Source organism: Ipomoea nil, unplaced genomic scaffold (assembly GCF_001879475.1).
Source record: "Ipomoea nil cultivar Tokyo-kokei standard unplaced genomic scaffold, Asagao_1.1 scaffold3415, whole genome shotgun sequence".
Classification (NCBI taxonomy): Eukaryota; Viridiplantae; Streptophyta; class Magnoliopsida; order Solanales; family Convolvulaceae; genus Ipomoea; species Ipomoea nil.
The window spans coordinates 494,994-514,664 of NW_017619843.1; the positions used below are offsets into that span (position 1 = coordinate 494,994).

Consider the following 19,671-nt stretch of genomic DNA (forward strand, 5'->3'; position numbering starts at 1 on the left):
TATTCATTTTAATTTTTTTTTTTCTGTTCTGTAGAAGAACATGTTGTCTAAGTTTTTCAAGTGTATTGATATCGTCAGGTCTGCCATCTGTGCAAATTTGGTTGCCAAGATGATGCAGATGTTGTGGCGTGATTCCAAAAATAAGGTCGATTGTGGTGTCTATGTCATGCATTACATGGAGACGTATGTAGGGCAAGGTGCGTCGAATTGGGATTGTGGGTTACACAAAGATGAAACTTATGAGTTGCAGCGCCTACGATTACCGTTTATGAAGGATATTGTTGTTTTAGAGTTCAATGTTCACATATGTAGGAATCTAGCTTAGGCATTTGAATTTATGACTACTCCACTAGCTACTAGTTAGTATTTGATGTGCCAATATGAAGTTTGTAGGTTGTGGTTTTTATTGGGATAATGTTTATTCATGAATGTTGCTAATTTTGTTAACTTGGTTTAGTAACTTGACCTATATGGTTTATTCTCTGTTGTGTGTTATGTGTGCGCACAATTTAATTATAGGGTGCACACGATGCCTTAGTGTTGTGTTACGTTATGTACATTAGGTGCACACATGATTTGTCTTATGTGCACACAATTTTTCATTTGTTGTACCCTAACAAACAATCAACATATTATATTGTGGAGTGCATGTGTTTTTGAGTATTTTGTGCACACGGACTTGGTGATGTTTTGCAACTTCGTTTTATTATTTAATTTTCATCCAACAAAAAGCTCATTCACATCACATTAAATTAAAAAAAAAAAAATTGAATGAAATCAAATTACTAACTCTTCATTTTTTCCTTCCAGTATGTTCACTTTTCACATTTATATGTGCACACAATTTTGCGCAGGATGCACACGTAGCGTTAGGGTTGAGTTTAATTATGCACAGTATTTACCCACATATTTTGCCAAATTGCACATGTGATTTTATATCCACAACATATTTGCACAATTATACGAATATGTCGCTTGTTCGTTAGGTTACAACAAATAGAAACCATGTGCACCTATATCAAATCATGTGTGCACCAACATTACATAAAGTATCACTAAAACAACTCTTCGTGTACACTTTACCATTAAAAAGTGTACACACATAACATGTAATCACGTCCTGTTATTTATGTCATTATCCTAACAAAAATAAATACACCGAAAAGTAAATGCTTAGAACCAAAACATTATACATTCTAATCCTCACGTCAATCACATCTAGGGGCAGTTGCGGCAATTGTCATGGTGTCCTAGTTGGTTGCATGCGCGGCACAGTCGCTTGGGTTTTGCACACAACTCTACTGCTTTTTCCTTTGAGCTTTTGAACCGTCTCCCACTTCCTTTGTTATTTACTGTTGTTGGTGGTTTAATGTATATTGCACTCAGCATTGCTGTCGAGTTGCCTTGAACCCCTCTCACAAACATACCATATACTTTATTCTCACATGTCCATAACATATGCGTTTAGTCCACTTTCGTTTGTTTCAGCTCCTATCAAACAAAATTAAATATGACGACAATAATAATAAAGGCCAACGTTGAAAGTCACAACAATAATTAGACGTGTTTATAGGCCAAATAACCTTGTGCATCATTTGGAGAGGTGCACATATGTTAACACATTAACATCGCTGCGGGTAACTTGATCTTTTGTAGTTTATCAGGGTGCACTCAGAAGTGTATACTTGTGCACACGTTTCCCATGCATTCAATCCTTTGGACATTGCAATTTTACCCACCGAGTATTTGAGACTGTTTTTCAACACGGTAAACTTATACACACATTCAATGCCTTATGTGCACCCATATAAAGGATGACTAAATTGTGTGCACTATACTCAACAAATATATGCACACTTACTTCCTAGCTATAAGCATGCTTATTATTGTAATAAAATAACAACCACATTATGATACGTGTGCGCACACACACTACCAACATCACACACCACAAGTATATCTAAAAACTTTGAAAAACACAGAGCACATAACTGCAAATCTACGTGCACAAAATTATATATAGGTGAGGATGTGTCTAGCCACAAATGCTCATGGGTTATCACTTATCACAAAGGTAAGCATGTGTGCACAGTAACGTCCAAAATAGAGTGCACATAAAAACACATGAATATAGAGACAAAAAAATAGATAATGACCAAATAACATAACATGGCAACTTTGGTCTTCTTACCTGGAAAAAACACAACAATAACACCCAACCTTACACACAGGTTAACCACTAGACGAGTTGTAGTGACCACATAGAACACAAACCAATAAAATTTAAAAAATGAACCCATGCTATAATAACCAACAAGAGAGGACGCACCCACACCAAATCATGCACACACCCACTTCAAAGTCTAAGATCTCCAGAAAACGAAAATAAATAAGTAAAACACCATTGTTAGAGATGGGGTTATCTTCTGATTTATATCCAACCTGTACCCATTACACTCTTACTTTTTACAACTAAGTCCAAATCTTTAGACTGATGATATTCTTACAGCTGTGTGCATGTCAACTTATGTAATGGAAAAATCTGATGGAGATCATCTCAATGTTGTTAATCAGTTGGGAGATATGTGACAGGTATGTCTAATACTAAATTTTCCATTTAATATAGATGGTAGTATTTGATACTCTACTGAAACATTGTTTTGTTTGTACAGATGCTTTCTAGAATGAAAGATTTTGAAAAGAAAAAGTTAGTAGAGAATCCTTCGTCAATAAAATGTGTTATGCTACCAGACCCAGCCACCACACCACCCCAACCAGCGAGCCACCCTTGCACCCACACACACACCTACCAACAGCCAATGTTGATATAAAAAAAGGTTAAAAAAAACCCTAAATCAACTAAATATCCCCCAATCCCGCTGTTGAGCAATGCACCACCGTCCCCAGCCCCCTCCCCACACACACGCAGACACAAAAATCGCTCCCCAACAAACAACAACTAACGAACAAAAAAAGAGAGGATACAAATAGCCAAAACAATCAAAAATGACAAAAAGATACAAATATATATATATATATATATATATATATATATATATATATATATATATATATATATATATATATATATATATATATATATATATATATATATATATATATATATATATATACCTCGACTTACACTCCGATTTGGTGGTCCCCGTCGCTTGGCTCCACTTCGGCCCTCACTGGCGACCATCGTCCACGGCTGATAAAGAATCCGAATTTAACGCGTGGGAGACACTTCTTCGACAACCACAATGAAAAGAGAGAAAGAGATCGGGTAAGATAAATTTCTAATCCTGATTGAATTCCTATAATTTAATGCAATTAAAACAATAGTCAAAACCCAAAACTACCATCTCTGAACTAAAAACAGGCACTTGGTCAATTAAAATATGCAAAACTAATTAAATAAATCCTATCCATCCAATTCCAAAATCTAACGATCCTAATCAATCCACACGTTTGTAGTTTAAGACATGTTTGTATTTGAATATAATCATATATATATATATGTATGTATATATATATATATATATATATATATATATATATATATATATATATATATATATATATATATAGACTCAGGTTCTCGTGCGGGTGAATGCTTCCCGTGCGGGTGAATGCTTCCCGTGCGGTTGTGCGGTTATTAATGTGCGTGAGATTTGTACTCAATGTGCGTGAGTGTTGTATCTAATGTGCCTGAGATTTGTACTTAATGTGTGTGAATGTGTAAAATGCAGCAGAAAAGTGGAGACCTACAGGATATTTTCTTCGCTAGCTTTGTTCTCGGATGGGTGGTCACAAATGGTGCTGGTATTGCTTCTTACCCAATGATGATGACATATGGTGAAGCCGTCAAGTACAAGAGCTCTCTTGATGCTTTTGCTCAGATTCTTAAGAATGAAGGTGTGAAAAGGGTGCTGGTGCAAACATTTTATCATGACTATATGGGTGCTTATCTTTTCAGTAGCATAGCTCAGATTCTTAAGAATGAAGGTGCGAAGAGGATGCTGGTGCAAACATTTTATCATGACTATATGGGTGCTTCTCTTTTCAATAGCATAGTTATATGGTGATTTTCTGTTCTGCTTCTTTCTGAGTTCGTAATTCTGAACTACTCACGCACATTAAGCACAAATCTCACGCATATTAAGCACAACACTCAGGCACATTAAGTACAAAACTCACGCATATTAACATCACGCACATTAAGCACAAAGCTCACGCACATTAAGAACAACACTCACGCACATTAAGTATAAACCTCACGCACATTAATCCACCGCACAACCGCACGGGAAGCAACAAATGCACCTAATCCCTTCCCTATATATATATATATATATATATATATATATATATATATATATATATATATATATATATATATATATATATATATATATATAATATGCACCAACAGTGTAATAAAAACACACCCCAATGAAATGTAATAAAGCATCACAAAATACACTACAGACTCAAAAAAACACACCATATAACTCACCACCCCCAATGGTGTATTTCTGAACAGTGTATGGTGTTTTTACTCACACCTAATGGTGTGTGTTTGGTGATGCAGGGCTCTGTTTACTCTGTTTTGTGTGGTGTATTTCCTAATGTTGATGGTGCATATTTGGTGAACTATTGGTGTTGCCGCACCGTAAGACACTGCCGCACCTGAACCCGCATATATATATATATATATATATATATATATATATATATATATATATATATATATATATATATATATATATATATATATATATATATATATATATATAAAAGTTTAAATGCGGCGGGGTCTTCCCGTGCGGCGGAATTCCAGAATACACCAACAGTGTTAACAATATGCACCAACAGTGTTAGAAAAACACACCACAATGATATGCAATAAAACATCACAGAATACACAACAGACTCAAAAAAATACACCATATAACTCACCACCCCCAATGGTGTATTTCTGAACAGTTTATGGTGTTTTTACTCACGCCTAATGGTGTATGTTTGGTGATGCAGGGCTCTGTTTACTCTGTTTTTTGTGGTATATTTTCTAACGTTGATGGTGCATATTTGTTGAACTATTGGTGTTGCCGCACCGTAAGAAATCGCCGCACCGTAAGACACTGCCGCACCTGAACTCGCATATATATATATATATATATATATATATATATATATATATATATATATATATATATATATATATATATATATATATACATACACACACACTATACTTATATTTGGGAGTTTCCATTTGCCCCTAAAAAATGACACCCCTTGCTTACCATTGATTTCAACTCTAATGGATGGAATTTTTTGATCTAATTTTTGATTTATTTTTTCATGTTAATTGCCCTCAATTTTTAAAGAAATAACAACTTTACCATTACTTTTTTTGACTTCTTCCTCTTTGCCTTGATGTGATCTGTGTCTTCTTTTTTATCCATCATTCCAACACTCCATTCTTTTTTTTCCTTTTTTTTTTTTTTTAGAAAACCACTACATTATTCTACCTAACATATCCATTCTCTCCCTCAAAATAAAATCTAATGTCCTCCCGCATGTTCCTAATTTAATTCTTGTATATCATGTTGGTATCTAAATAACTTATTTATTTTGTCATATAACAATTATTAAAAATTATATATATTATTATTTAAAAATTAGAACATACTCGTTTTAAAAATAAAAAATTAGAACATATATAATAATTTATTGTTGGTCATGACGTTTCGCGCAAAGCGCGTGCCCTCGACTAGTATATATATATATATATATATATATATATATATATATATATATATATATATATATATATATATATATATATATATATATATATATATATATATATATATATAGGTTTAAGTTCAAATGCGGGTGAAGGTTTTTCGTTCGGTTGTGTGGGTGATTAATGTGCGCGAGTTTTGTACTTAATGTGCGTGAGTATTGTGCTTAAAGTGCGTGAGATTTGTGCTTAATGTGCGTGAGTGCGTAATACTTAATGTGCGTGAGTTTTGTACTTAAGGTGCGTGAGTCTTGTGCCTAATGTGCGTGAGTTTTGTGCTTAATGTGCGTGAGTGTGTACTTAATGTGAGTTGTTGCGTGAGTTGTTGTTGAAACTTTAAAGTACCTGAGTTTTGTGCTTAATGTGCGTGAGTTTTGTGCTTAAGGTGCGTGAGTTTTGTGCTTAAAGTGCGTGAGCTTTGTACTTAATGTGCGTGAGTGAGTACTTAATGTGAGTTGTTGTTAAAACTTAAGGTGCGTGTGTTTTTGTGCTTAAGGTGCGTGAGTTTGTGTTCTGAATGTACTTTGTTTTTTTCTTTAATGTGCGTGTGTTGTGTACTTAAAGTGCGTCAGTGTAATGCTTAATGTGCGTCCACCCGCACAACTGCACGGGAAACACCACCAGCACTTGATTCCTTCCCTATATATATATATATATATATATATATATATATATATATATATATATATATATATATATATATAAAGAGTAATAACAAAATAAGTACTAGTATGGATGAGATAATCAGTTCAACATTCAACATAACAAGGATAAGGATTACAGTACTAATAGCATAACAACTCTACGTAAGTAACCCCTATCAACTAGGAAAGCCATAGAAGACTAAGCCTATTACAAAGACTAGTCAACATAGTAACAATAATAAGAAACTAATAATAATAATAATAATATTGCTAACACACCCCCTCAAGCACAAGGGTGGTATGCCACAACATTGAGCTTGTCACGTAGCGCTACGAAGCGTGGCCCCGGTAGCGGCTTCGTGAAGATATCTGCTAACTGATCTTTAGTCGGGACATAAGTTACCAATAAATCACCGGATGCAACCTTGTCGCGGACGAAATGAAAATCTATCTCCACATGCTTAGTCCTGGCGTGAAAATCTGGATTCGCACACATGTAAGTTGCACCTAGATTTTCACACTAGAGCGTCGGTGGAACACCAGTATGGAGCCCTAGTTCCCGGAGTAACGACACAACCCAAGTGACCTCGACTGCAACATCAGCTAGGGCCTTGTACTCAGCTTCAGTCGACGAACGAGCAACTGTGCGCTGTTTCCTGAAGAGCCATGAGATGAGATTGGCCCCTAGCACTACAAGAAAAATGCACATAGACAACGGTTAATAACCGTTGTCGTAGGGGTATAATTTCTGTTGTTGAAGCCGGTGTTGTTGTAAGTCCCGTGCATAGACAACGGTTTTTTAACCGTTGTCTTTTCTAGAAACAACAACGGTTTTTTAACCGTTGTCTATTAAGTGTTGTTGAAGCCGGTGTTGTTGTAAGTCACGCACATAGACAACGGTTAATAACCGTTGTCTTTTCTAGAAACAACAACGGTTTTTTAACCGTTGTCTATTAAGTGTTGTTGAAGCCGCTGTTGTTGTATGTCACGCACATAGACAACGGTTAATAACTGTTGTCTTTTCTAGAAACAACAACGGTTTTTTAACCGTTGTCTATTAAGTGTTGTTGAAGCCGGTGTTGTTGTATGTCACGCACATAGACAACGGTTAATAACCGTTGTCTTTTCTAGAAACGACAACGGTTTTTTAACCGTTGTCTATTAAGTGTTGTTGAAACCGGTGTTGTTAAAAGTCATGAACATAGACAACGGTTTTTAACCGTTGTCTTTTCTAGAAAAGACAACGGTTTAAGAACCGTTGTCTATTGAGTGTTGTTGAAACCGGTGTTGTTAAAAATCACGTACATAGACAACGGTTTTTAACCGTTGTCATTTCTTTCAAAGACAACGGTTTTTAACCCGTTGTTTATTCAATGTTGTTGAAACCGGTGTAATTAAATGTGGTGCACATAGACAATGGTTTTTAACTGTTGTCTTTTCTTTAAAAGACAACAGTTATAAACTATTGTCTATTGTGTGTTGTTGAAACCGCTGTTGTTAAAAGTCACGTCCATAAACTGTTGTCTTTTGTAGAAAAAACAACAGTTTCAAACTGTTGTCTATTGTAAAATAGACAACGGTATTTAACCGTTGTCTCAACGGTTTTTAACCGTTTTTAACCTGCTTAAATTTTAATCATATAAAAAATCAATTTATCCATTCACCATGGCAAGTGTAATTACATAATTTTGCACAAGCTAAGGTTCAAAATACAAAAGAACTAATTAACAAGTCTAAATACTTCCATGACCAATTCTAATCGAATCATATATCATCCAAGTCATAATACTACAAAAAACAATTCCACGAACCAAGTCTAAATGATCACAACGTTCTAATGATCAAATCATACCTACTCTATATAACGTTCCACTCTTTTGCAAATGTCCCTTTTGCTAGCTCCAATCTGCCAGAACAAAGAAAATGATTCTATTATTTATATGTATGCATGTACAAAGAGAAGGAGCGTAAATTGATATAGAGACCTCCAAATTCTAGAATAAATTTTAAAAGATAATAATAAGTAAAAGGTAAAGAAGGATAGATGGAGCTGAAACATGCCTTCATTGTGCATTTGGCATTCTGCACAATGCACCTTACTCTGCTCACTTTTAACATCAATGGTTTTTTGGATGCAATTTCTTGAATCTCTTTCTCCCCCATTTTGGCCACATTCTTTACATTAAACCCACCAAAAGTTTCTCTATATTGTTGATATATATGACAAAGTCCAAAGTAAAATATAATGATTATATTTTCACACAACAAAAGAGTAGTCGTACGTACAATGAAACAAGTAGTGTTTTGTCTCCTTAAATGTTAAGTACCTGAGTAGTTCTCTCCTTTTCAAAATTTGAGTCCAGTTGAAATCCATCAACATGCCACACTGTGCAAGTAGCTCAAACAATTGACTGTACGTTCACAAAACATTTCTTACCAATTACGGATTAAATCTGCTACTTTGTAATAATTCTCAAACTACACATAAATAAATCCACTAAGACCTAAGATTACTAAGATATACAATGAAGTTGAAAGAGATTGTATATATATGCTGCTTACTTATCATCATAGACTGGAACTCCCCAACATTCATCATGGAACTGCATATATACATTATCTGCATGCAAAATTATATTATTATATTAATTAGCACTTCATTATAAATTCTTTATTTCAACTAGATTTCAACCAACAAACCCAACTTATAATTAATCTCGATAATTTTTTTTAAAAAGTAATTATAACACCGCTAATATATAATGGATTAAATTCACAAGTTTGAGGTAATACATAGTACTAATTAATGGTTGGTATAACTAAAGCTAAAACAATATACTACCGGCCTAATATGCATGTATACAATGAAATTATCAATGTTTATTGTTTTAGTAAGTCTTCAGGTTTCAGTCAATTATTAATTCATTAGATTCTTTCTGTTGGCTATGAATTAAATTAATTTCCACCTTCCCTCTTTTAGAATTTTGACCATTTGGATTAAGAAGATCCAACTTCAAATTCTCTCTTTATACCAATATTAAGTCTAATACTGGTCTAGCTTCTGGCAGGTTTAAGCCGACCATCTACTAGCTTAGCAGAGAAGCTAAGTATATGTCTATGTATGTGCTACATAGTTCACTATAATCTCACTACAAGCCAGCTAGAAACAAAAAGCAACATCATCTCCTTTCTGTTTATATTTTCAGATTAAAGCAGATTAAAGCAATATGAGACTAGCCCAGATTTTATCCAAATGCAAAATTAAAAAGCAAATCAAAGCAAACTCAATCACTACTACATAGATGACCTTTAACGTCGGCTAAAAAGCGACGTTGAAGTAGGCGACGTTGTATGGTAAACATACAACGTCGGCTATATGAAAACCGACGTTGTAAAATTTTTTCAAGACATCACATTATAAGTCAAAGGAATTGGTAAAATATTTCTTTAGCCCTCCACCAAATAAATAATAAAATCAAAGTAGTTCAGGTAATAATATTTCAAGACATCACATTATAAGTCAAAGGAATTGGTAAACAACAAACAACCTCCATCTTGTGCTTTCCATTAATGGCCTCTATAGCTGCAACTGCTTGTTCTCTTGTCTCATATTTCGAAAATGCACATCCTGCAGCAACCAAGAAATTATGAAGGAAAATAAGGAAATGTCAATAAATTTCATTATCAACTGGTAGTTGAAATTAAGAAAAGGAACAGACCCACAGAGGTGAACTTGGCTTACCTTTACTAGTTTGCTGAGAACCTCTTAAAATTTGCAAGTCTTTAACGGTTCCATATTGAGAGAATAAGCCAGACACTTCGGCATCTGATACATTCTTTGGTAGCATCCCGACAAAAATCTTGTGTTCTGCATTTTTCCCCAGGAGAGGAGGATGGGGTTAAATAAAGGAAAAAAAAGGAACATAAAATCGGAAAGAAGAAAGTTACTGCATTGCAGACACAATACAATTACTATAGACAGATTAACTTTACAAAAAAAAAAAAAAAAAAAAAAAAAAAAAAAAAAAAGAGAGAGAGAGGAGATTCCATAACCCGGATGAAAAAAGAACTTTTCAAAAGTTTACAGTTGAGAGGAACCATCACAAGAAGAAAACATGTGTTACACCACAAATTCAAACTCTATCACACCTAGTCTTTCCAACTCACCATCAGCATATTTCACTTGCAATGGACTAGCAGCCTGAATTAGAGAGAACAGGATGTCAGGATGTCTTAATTTCATTTTTTAAAAAAGGCAAAGATATAAGAGATACACAGCAGATATAATGCAGATGAAAGCCATCATTTACTGAGATTCTAAGAATGATGTGCTACTCAAAAAACTTAGTATACCAGGTCAAAGCCATATACTTGATTTTTTTCAACCTAAAAGTCACAGATTGACCATGGTTACAATTCAGATTCTGAAGCAGTAATTGCTTGAAATCAGAGAGGCATTACATTCAGTTCAGAAATGATATGAAATTTGGATTAGGAATCTTTAGAAGTGATAACACCATCACATAAAAGATTCACATAGCCATCTAAACTATTTCAGTTCCCTCCCTATACAGTCCCCAAGATGCTTTTCACATGTCCCCTACTTCTATGCTCAAATTTAACTTGGACAAAGACTTCTTTCCTAGTCATTTTGACCTAAAGCTCCCAACAGAAATGGTCAGTTATGAACTCCCTTGTACTTGCCAAATTGCAAATTACACTTCAGTTATTCCTCTCCAAATTTCCGATGTCTCTACATTAGCAACAGTAATTAAAGTGATTCGGACTTTCTAACTGAGCCATTACCCCCCATAACGCTGAGAAATAGTGATTAGTTCAGATAATGAAAGACTCATTGCTCACAAACAAATCTTTTAAAGAAATTGAGACCTTTTCTTTAACCACAAAGAGTGAAACCTAAATAGCATGCATATAACAGAGCTGTATAGAAGGAAGATTAGACTGGAATGAAAAAAAAAAAAAAAAAAAAACAGAAAGACAAGCAACATTAGACTTACAATGAGGCATGTGCACTTAACAGAGAGCTGTAGAAGGAAGAGCGGCGGCGGCGAGTGTGACTGAGGCTTAGGCTGTGGCTGTCGGCCGTCGTCGTCGGCGAAGGAAGAGCAGCGACAGGAGGTCTCGGAAATGAGAGGGCGAGAGGAAGGGCGGCAGCGAGTGTGGCTGAGGCTGAGGCGTTGGTTGTCGTTGTCGGCAGAGGGAGGGCGGCGAAGAACTCTCCTGATGGGCGAAATGAAATTTTTGAATATTGGAGTAGAACTCTCCTGATGAGGAATGAAATTGAGCGAAATGAAAATTTTCTAAGTTTGGGCGGGTAGGGCTAAATTTTGGGTTAGATTTTTCGCGCTCTCTAATAAATAATAATAAATTTTTTGCGGCACCCGGAGCGCTAGACCCAATTAAACCGGGCGATATAGATATAGAACAGGGTAAGAAAATATTAGTTTTATTATCCGGGTCACTAGACCCAATTAAAATAGTACTGGGTATATAGGTACAGAACGCGAGATTCATAGATTTCTATACTGTAGATTCATAAAATCTTTACTCTAGATTCATAATTTCTAAATCGTAGATTCATAATTTCTAAATCGTAGATTCATAATTTAAATACAGTAGATTCATAATTTAAATAAAGTAGATTTATAATTTTTATGCAGTAGATTCATAATTTCTATACTGCATATTCATAATTTCTGTATTGTTGATTCATAATTTCTAAACTGTATAGTTATCAACACTTGGGAATATGAACATCGCAAATTATAAACATAAAGTTCTGTAATTGTGAATATAGATCATAGTTATTCAATCATTATGAATATGCATCTCAATTCAAAAATTATGAATATATAGTTTGGTAATTATGAACATAGAGCTAATTAAGATCACGGCATCGATCAACTACTCTTTCATATCCATTCTCAACGTGTCCTAGGCATGCCGGAAGAGTCGATTACCAACATATAGCTAACTTTGTTAGTCATGCGCTAGCCGGAAGGGTCAATTACCAACATATAGCTAACCTTGTTAGTCATGCGCTAGCCGGAATGGTCGATTATCAACAGATAGCTAACTTTGTTAGTCATGCGCTAGCCAGAAGAGTCGATTACCAACCCCGGCCCCTATCATACCGCCCTTAACCCCTACACATCATACCGCACCATTATGAACACCACCCCATATTGTTTTTTTTATACTTGATAGTTATTATTATTTTTTGAATTCATAGATTGGTCTTAATTGTAATATAATTGAAAATAAAACTTTAATGAATTTACTTTGAAATTTTGGTGAACAATTTTATATTTAAATATGAACAAAAATAGAACTATTAAATTAACTTTTGAATTGTATTCTTTCTTTGTTAAATTATAGGTAAAAGATAAGGTGTAACACTTTAGTACACAGGAGTTGGTGTGGCTTGGTGGATTTAGCTTTGTTTATTATGTTAAAGGTTTTGGGTTTTATCCTTCGTGGTGGCATTCTTAACCTATTTTATACAATCATTGTCTTGGTTCTCAAAGACAACACATAAGCAAATCGGTAATATACTAGATGTTGTGCTTGAGTACATAAATGTTGGTGTGGCTTAGTGGGTTTAGCTTAGTTTATTATGTTAAAGGTCTCAGGTTCTATACTTCTTGTGGGGAATTCTTCAACTATTTTCTAAAATTGGTGTCTTGGTTTTCACAAACAACACAGAAGCAACCCAGTTATATACCAGATGTTGCACCTTTAGAAATAAGAGTTTGTGTTGCTTAATTGGTTAGATTGCTTATTTGTTAAGTTTGAGGTCATAGGTTTGACTCTTGTTGTTAACATTTTTGTTTTTATTTTATATACCTGTTAAATAATGATGCGCAAAGACAACGGTTTTAAAAAACCGTTGTCTTTGTAGTGTTGTGTATTCAAATACACTTAAAGACAACATACCAAAGAAAACGGTTAAATAAAACCGTTGTCTTAAACAAATAAAGAACGCGCAACGACAACGGTTATATAAAACCGTTGTCGTTTTAGTGTTGTGTATTCGAGTGTGCTTAACGACAACACACCAACGACAACGATTAAATAAAACCGTTGTCTCTTTTTTAAAAAAGAGCGCACAAAGACAACGGTTTTAAACAACTGTTGTCTTTTTAGTGTTGTGTATTCCAGTGCGCTTAAAGACAACACTCCAACGACAACAGTTAAAAAAACCATTGTCTTATTAAAAAAAAAACGCACATAGACAACGGTTTTAAAAAACCGTTGTCGTTGTGGTGTTGTCTTTTCACAAAATGCACAAAGACAACACACTTATAACAACGGTTAAGCAAAAATCGTTGTCTTTGACAAAAGTGTTGCATCAAAGACAACGGTTTTGGACCAAACTGTTGTCTTTTATACAAAAGACAACACTTTTCTTAAAAACTGTTGTCTTTCTAGTGTTGTCTATGTGCATTTTTCTTGTAGTGTAGAAACACCGCGTAACCACCAGTGCTCTTCCTGTCTAGCGGACACCCCGCCCAATCCGAGTCGGAGTATGCATGAAGAGCAGAGGACTCGGACACCGTGAGTTGCAAGCCGTAGTATAGAGTACCCTTGATGTAGCGAAGTACCCTCTTAGCCAACCCCCAGTGGTCAGCCGTTGGCGTGTGCATAAACTGACATAGCCGGTTCACAGCATATGATAAGTCTGGTCGTTCACAGCATAGGATAAGTCTGGTCGCGTGATAGTTAAGTATTGAAGGGCCCTAACCACACAACGATATTGAGTCGGGTTGTCATGTGGCTCAGCGGTAGATGAGACAGGTTGAGAAACCGCAGCCGGCGTAGCTAGTGGTTTGCAGTCAGTCATACCTGCTCGGGCCAAAATATCTTTCATGTACCTGCGTTGGGACAGCATGAGCCCCACGTCAGTCTTGATAGTCTCAATTCCGAGGAAGAACCCGGGTGTTCCAAGATCTCGAATCTTAAAAGTCAACGAAAGTCGATGCAAGAGAGAATTAATGAGTGACGGGTCATTGCCCATCATAATGATATCATCGACGTATACTAGTAAGTATACGCGTGAGGCAGCAGAAGAGTAATAGAAGAAGGAGACATCCGTCTTCGATGATGAAAAACCTGCAGAGATTAAGTAATCATGTAATCTTTTGAACCACGCCTGCGGGGCTTGCTTGAACCCATACAAAGATTGCTGTAAGTGACACACGTGATCTGGGTGTGTCGGATCTTCATAACCCGGAGGTTGCTTCATATAGACTGTTTCCACCAAGTGCCCATTTAAGAAGGCATTGTGGACATCGAGTTGCCTCAGAGTCCAGCTGTGTGACACAGCTAGCGAAAAAAGAAGCCTGACTGTAGTTGGCTTAACCACAGGGCTAAAAGTGTCGAAGAAGTCTTCGCCAGCCACCTGATTGAATCCCTTTGCCACTAGCCGAGCTTTGTATCGCTCGACCGAACCATCAGCGGTGCGTTTGGTACGAAACACCCACTTGCACCCGATGATGTTCATGTCTGGTTTGGGAGGTACAAGTGCCCAAGTATTGTTGTGTAATAGAGCGTTGAACTCCTGGTCCATCGCATCACGCCACTCTGGATGCCCAACCGCCTGCGAGTAACAAGTGGGATCAGTAATAACACTGAGGGCTTGAAACTCTTCTCCAATACCCCGAGTCATATGGCGTAGCCGCATGGTATGCCCCCGATCTTGTGGCTCGGTCCTAGCCGCCTGCTTTCTGCGAGTTACGGCCCTGACAGGCCCTTCAATAGCCAAGGGGGTTGACTCTTGTGCCAATGGTATTGGACTCAGCAGCCTTTGTGAACCGGAGTCGGTGATGACTGTGGTAGGTGAGTGTGATATTACTGGAGCAGCAGCCCAAGGTGCAGCTGGAGACATCATTGAAGTTGCATTATGGGCTGTTAATTCTGAAAACGGGAAAACAGTCTCATCAAACCGTACATGACGACAGATATAGACTTTCCCACTTGTTAAATTCATGCACCTATAACCCCTAAAGGAAGGTGGATAACCTAAGAAGACACAGGGCGCCGAGTGATAATCCATCTTATGCCGATTGTAGGGCCTAAGATAGGGATAACACTGACACCCGAAGACACAGAGAAATGTGTATGGTGGTTTGGTTTTATATAGACGAGTGTATGGGCTTTCGGATTTTAGGACTATAGTGGGCAAATAATTGATTAAGGTTGTGGCTATTTCAAAAGCATAGTCCCAATATTATTGCGGGACAAAGCCTTCGGCTAGCAAAGCTAGTCCTGTTTCGACTATGTTACGATTCTTTCGTTCAACTCTGCCATTTTGTTCGTGCGTATACGCACATGATTGGCGATGAACAATGCCCAATTTTTTGAATGTATGATGTAACTTGTGGTATTCTCTGCCTAAGTCAGACTGAACAGATTTGATAGAACGCGAAAACTGGCGTTCTACCATGACTCGTAACGACTCGAAACTTTTATATATATCGGATTTTATCCGTAGGGGATAAAACCAACAAAAACGAGAATAATCATCTACAAAAATCAGAAAATAACGAAATCCACTAGTAGAGATTACAGGAGCCGGACCCCATATGTCTGTATAAATTAAATCTAACACATTGCTACTTGATAACGAAACTCTATCTAGGGGAAATCTTGAAGATTTGCCAAGTTGACATGAGGTGCACAACCCGCATAGTATGGTTTTATTTGGTGTTACGAGAGACAACTTTAGGACTTGATTCTGAACATGCGCATGTGGATGGCCCAACCTGTGGTGCCAGACAACCGGTGTAGCACGGGATGTGAGAAAAGCAAACTAAGACTGAGAAACGGGGAGCTTGTATAAACCGCCCGCGGTGAAACCCCTAAGCAGAACTGCCCGAGTAACCGAATCCTTCACAATGAAACAATCTTTGTGAAATTCAACAAAAACACGATTATCATTCGTTAAACGATAAACAGATAATAACGGGACAGAAAGTTTAGGAACATGTAAGACATTGGTTAAATTTAGAGTTTTAGACACAGATGGTATATAAGCATGGCCAACTCGTGAGATCGTCAAACCTGCGCCATTACCAACACGCAGAATGTCACCACCCATGTACTCATCAGATTGCGTCATCATAGACGCGTCCGGCGTGGCATGGGCGGTGGCCCCCGTATCCGGGAACCAACCTGAAGCAGCTGCATTCACGTCCTCTTCTCCGGGAACAACCAAATTGGCCTGTGCCGGCTGTTGCGGGGTATACCATTTGTAACAATAAACAGTCGTGTGCCCTTGTGCCTGGCATATTTGACAACGAGGAGCGCCGCGTCCACCATTCCGATCGCCCCTGCCACCTCTGCCGTGACCGCCACTGCCGCGACCCCCACTGCCGCGACCAGAGTTCTGGTTGCCGGAACCCCCACTGCCGCGACTTCCATTCCTTCCGCGGCCAGCGTAATAGACTGCCGGAGCAGCAGGATCAGAACCCGCTGGAAACTCATCAGCGTGGAGGAACTCCTGTGCACGCAAATAATCCGCAATTTGCGGAATGGTGACATCATTCCCAGCTGCCGTCAGAGATGATGCCATCGCCCAGTACTCCGGACGTAATCCCCGGAAGACAAACATGTTCTGTTCATCAACCAATAACTGAGCACGCCCTAAATATTCTGCCGTGTTTTGGGGAGAGGATTGAACGAGGGTGGTGGTAGGAGAGAGAAAGAGAAATCCCTGGTCTGACTGATACCAAATGAGATAATCAGTTCAACATTCAACATAACAAGGATAAGGATTACAGTACTAATAGCATAACAACTCTACGTAAGTAACCCCTATCAACTAGGAAAGCCATAGAAGACTAAGCCTAATACAAAGACTAGTCAACATAGTAACAATAATAATAATAATAATAATAATAATAATAATAATAATAATAATAATAATAATAATAATAATAATAATAATAATAATAATAATAATAGTATGTAGTTTATTATAAAAGTTTTTATAACTTTTGTTACATTTTTACTATTTTTATTTCTAAATTAATAAGTTTATTTTTAAAAACTTAACAATTTAGTTATTATATTTGAATATTTTTATTATTTTATGTTTTAATATAACTAGTGAATTTTATTATTTATCATGTGTAAGTAACATATATATTATTAAAAAAAAATTAATAAGATAATAAGTGGTGGGTATCCATAGTGGACACCTGCACCTGGGCCATGGGTGAGGCGGAGTGAGTTTTGAAAAAACCCATCCAAAGCAGGTTAGGGGTTGGGGTGGGTGGAGAAAGTATAAGATGGGTCAGGTGGTGAATGTAGCGCAGTCCTCCCTGACACATTGGCACCCTTACTTGGCAATCACAAAGTTACAAGTCCAACTCCTAATGGGATCGGTTTATTGGCAACCGGGTAGGCGGATTTACCCAACTCAAAAAAATTGACAAATAATTTATTTTTATTTTTTGAAAATGGAGCTGTTTAAATAGTATACTGCATTGTTGAACTAAATTTTTACATATATATGCTCATAATTTTATTTAAAAAAAAAAACTAATCCAATTGAAAAGACAAGTTGCAAAGAATTAAACAATATATCATCTCTGAATAAATTCATATGTAGAATACAAATTTATGTAATTATTATATTAAAATTTCAAACTTTAAGTAGATATGAAAATTTCATTTAGGGTATGTTTGAAAATGCGAAAAATGTTTTCTGAAAAAAATGATTTCTTGAAAATGGTTCATAAAAATATTTTCATGTTCTAGTGTTTGGTTTTTTTTTTTTTTTAAAAAAATTCTTTTTTTATAATTTTTTTAAAAGTCAAAAATTGTATTTTCTATTCAATTCAGTTTTAAAACATAATATAAATCCATTACAAATTTATTTTTTATAAAATATTAATTATTTTAATGATGATAATAATGATAGGGTATTCAAATTTATAACTAAATCTATGATGTGGTATTCAATTAAATCTCTAAGGAGAAGCTTTAGCAGTTGCTAAAAAGGGTAAAGAGAGGAAAAATATCACATCTTGTGCGAAAGATAAGCTAATGTTGCACATTGTTGTCTTCTCTAATAAAAGATTAGGACTTTGGAAATGTGAATGTTGGTTGTTTGGGGCATGTACATACTTTTGTCTTATCACTTTAACCTTGTTCATTTCACCTCATTCATGCTTTCAACACTAAGTCCTTTGGAGCATGTTTCAAGTCTAAATTAAGTCCTTTGGACCATGTTGCAAGTCTAGGTTTTGTGCGGAGAGAATCATAATTTGCAAAATTCAAGTGTTGGAGTGCATCCTGTTGGGCATCGACCGGTTGGCTGAGTTCAACCCCTGCTCGATTCGAGACATAGCGTTGTGACTTACCATGGAGGGATGTAGTTAAGTGATTAATGTCCACATACTTATCACCAATTAGTTTTAAGTAGAATATGATAACCAAATAGCCAAAGAACTCCGTGGTTAAGTGTGCACGTTGAGATCCAACACATCGTTTGTGAGATTGTGTTAGTTTAAAAATTTCATTTGATCCTTTTCATGAAAACTTGTTACTTTTAGAATTTCTTCGTGAATATTGTTGACATTTGTTTGCTTGCTTGTCTTTGATTTGAATGACTTTGCTTGAGGACAAGCAAATGTTTAAGTGTGGGGGAGTTGATAAGTGCGTAATTGTTCTATTTATATTCAATACATAGTGTAGACACAAAAAATTTAAAGCCGACAAGTGGACCGATTAAATCATTATCGAGCCCAATTTCGGAGTTGATCATTAGTCCAATTTAATTAATTGGGAAATGATAATTAAATTAATTTAATTAGTCCAAGTAAATTTGATTTGGGCTATTGAATTAATTAATTAATTGGTCCAAGCCCATTTCATAATTGAATTATAATTATAATTATAATCATAATTTAAATATAATATGATTTTATTATATTTGAATTAGATAATTATAATTTAATTTGAATTTGAATTAGATGATAGAATAATGAATCTAGACTTGATTTTGGCAAGGTTCATTTTAGTAGATAATTAATTAATTTAATTAAATAAATATTGGTGGAGTTTGTTAAGAGATTTTAGTTACAAACTTCACTATAAATAGAGCCTCAATTTCATTCTTTAAATCACACGTTAAATACATTGAGAACAACTTGAAGGCTTGAGAGCTTGAAGGCATTGAAGAACGTT

General features: G+C 36.0%; 1 long non-coding RNA gene across 1 annotated transcript; it reads right to left on the reverse strand.

Annotated features, from left to right (window-relative positions):
• Window positions 1-8,566: 8,566 nt before the first annotated feature.
• Window positions 8,567-9,056, reverse strand: LOC109171329. The gene is made up of 3 exons (XR_002052577.1): window positions 9,019-9,056; window positions 8,784-8,867; window positions 8,567-8,659 (listed from the first exon to the last, which is right to left on the reverse strand). It is a non-coding gene; the product is annotated as an uncharacterized LOC109171329 (long non-coding RNA).
• Between the last annotated feature and the right edge of the window lie 10,615 nt (window positions 9,057-19,671).